Here is a 3053-nt window from a genome sequence, read left to right as displayed (position 1 = left end):
CCCCAAAAAAAAAAAATCTTTTTTCCTTTTTTTCATTTCTTTGGAGGAATAATTGAAGTCTTGAATTAAGGAATGTTAGCATCATCATTTGACTCATCTGATTTTCTATTTGACCTTGAATGTGCTTCAGTTTTTTTTTTTTTTTTAAATTTGGTTCTTTTACCAATCATAACCTCTTGAATTAGACCCCCTGAACAACATTGGAGCTATAATTTCATAGCTAGTGCAGCAAGTTCATGTGTTGCTGTACGTTGGATCTTTGAGGAATACGGGTGGAGATATATTAGGTACACATTTATCTTTTTCTTTTTCAAATGCACAAGAGTGCTAAAAGCAGCCATGAAGCAAAGAAACTGTCCTCTATTGAGTGATAAACCACTCTAACGTCAGTTGACACCCAATGTTTCACATTTTTTTTTTTTCGGATGAAAAGGTTTCACACTTCTTGAATTTCCCCTGTGAGGGCCCAAATTTTCACAATTTTATACCTAGTTACTGCTCTTTCTCCACAGGCTGCATGAAGGTGACCATTAGAAATTCTTACAGCTGAGATAAACAGCACAATGTGCAGCTTGACCATATTGACTCAACTGAGATTGTTTCTCTAATGAGTGAAAAATGGCTTCATTACAATAAGTGTGGCCTCTCTTTTTGCCTCAAAATTTAACCAGACCATGGAATTGAACTAGTTTGTAGTAGTACAAGGGATGGCTACTGCATGTGTTTGTCTGATAAAAAACATTAGTTACATGAACAAAAGAGCAACACAAAATTCAGTATATCATCCACAGTTCCAATGATGTACATTTTCACTCTTTCTTTATTGAACTTTGGGATGGATGGACTGTGCAGGCAATGCGCTCTTAGTCTTAACTAACTGTTGTGTTGAGCATTTTGAGGAACAACAAAGTGGATGTTGAGCTTTCAATCATATGAAAGAAGGGCTGGGGGACCAATTCTTAATCAGGTAACAAGTATATTTTCCAGTTAAAAGACTTTCGTCTTCTTCCCAGTGATGTCTGGTGTTAACCTTTCTCTGCACCTTCAGCATTTCCTGTATTACAGACATTATTGCGGTCAACAATATCCAACAATTCTCTGTTCCACTTCCACACAACACCCCCCCCCCATCACAGTCACCCACTAGGCCACTATTATTACTCCCCCTCTTTGCTTATTCCTACAAACCCTCTCCTCTTTTCTAAGAGTCCTCCCTCTCCGTTAGTCACCATTAATACTCCCACCGGTGATGGAGAAATCAAAGCAACTACTGAAAGTTGATCTTGTAAACAAAGGAATTGAGGAAGACGATCTTGAACCACCCCAAATAGACAAGCATCAAGAACCCTAGCTATTAAGATCCTCCTCAAGAAACCCCTAAGAACTTGCCCTAGATCTGCAATTGAGTTTTCTTGAGGAGGTCAAGGTGGACTTGACATCAAGTTCATCACTGGCAACATCTTATGCAGGCTTATAGATGTGACATGTGTTGGAAGAAACCCCTTGGACCATCTTTGGTAATCTAGCCATTACAGAGAAGTAGAACCTTGCAACCCCAGTTGAACAACTTAGTTTTAACAAGGTCTGCTTTTGGATGTAACTTCATGGTCTCCCAATAGGATATACCCCTTCCCCTTAAAGATGGAACTCTGAGATGGATCACTCTTAAGTTTGACAAAGTGCCTACTTTTTTGCAATTATTGTGTGGTCTTTAGATACAAAGATGACAGATGCAGGATCCTCTTCAATGCTAAGCAAGAACACTCCAGAACTTGTAAGGTGGACTACCAATGCCCTGAAAAGCAATACGGTCTGTGGTTAAGAGCGAGCAATGGACCAGGATCCTCTGTCGCATGACATGGTGTGTAGGGGAGATCCAAGGGCTGGAAGCACCTTGGGCTGCGTGTCTGAGGGATCCCAGTCCCTAGATCTGCAATACCCTGAAGCGCACACTATAGACAAGCTTGATCTGTGAGCAACAATCCATAATAGTTTCACACTAAGCCACCTTCTATTTTCTCTAGTATTGAAGAAGCTAAAGACATGGAGAATGAACCCCAAGGGGGTAGCTGAGTTGGCAAGGGACCTTCGCCTTAGGAAGTGTGGTTCTGAGCTCGACTCCTCTCACCTCGTTAGGGCCACTCACACGGGGTGTTTAGTACTCTTCACTGCTTTCAGTGAAAGTTGAATGATTCTCATTCAACCCTGGTATGATGTGGTCCATGCGATACCCACTCTTGATGTTTCAGTTATTGCTATTGCCGGAGAAGAAACACATGCCCACATCAACTCTTATAACGCATTTCCGCTTGGAAAGTTGTTGTTGGAAAATTAGGGCTTCACACCCAAGAAGAGGTACTATCAGTCCTGGAATCATGATAGTAGACAGAACTAGCAACTCTCTCAGAGGTATTAATGTTCATAAGGAGGTACCCACACTGGAGCATAGCCACACAAAACCAAGTGAACGTCAAGCTCAAGCTACTCCATCAAATTTGGCCAATTGGTTCAATATCAACAATGAACACCTAGGGTTGACTTAGCAATTGAGTGAAAGGAAAAAAGAGGTTGTGATAAGGATCTACCGCTATCAGATTGCCAACTGCAATGGACCCAAAGCAAATTACGTCGCCCAACTCAATGGACAAAGCCAAATTCCCGCTAAGCAAAAGCTCAGGTTCTTATGTCGATATTCTCGACAAGCCTAAACCTAGTAGCACTTCATTTCAAAACATCTAGGGGTTGCATTTGGTAATGTTTATGTTCTGAGAATGCCGTTCTTTACCTTTACCATCTATATATGTTTTTCTTCTGAAACTGTGTTCTTTGGTTCTAAAATAGTGTTTGGTAAACATGTTCAAAGATGTTTTCATATCAGAAGAATAGCAGCAATTCCGTTTGGTAAAACCTGTTTTGGAACATTTTTTTGACAAAGTTAGTCATTTATTACAGAAATGACATACTTTCATAACTTGGATAAAGAAATATGAGAATGCCATTATCATCTATGGCACACCAAAACCAATAACACAAAAATGACAATACCATCTCCT

This window comes from Macadamia integrifolia, unplaced genomic scaffold (genome assembly GCF_013358625.1).
Source record: "Macadamia integrifolia cultivar HAES 741 unplaced genomic scaffold, SCU_Mint_v3 scaffold3011, whole genome shotgun sequence".
NCBI classification, from domain to species: domain Eukaryota; kingdom Viridiplantae; phylum Streptophyta; class Magnoliopsida; order Proteales; family Proteaceae; genus Macadamia; species Macadamia integrifolia.
The sequence above is the reverse complement of the archived record's forward strand: the minus strand, read 5'-3'. Positions refer to the sequence as shown.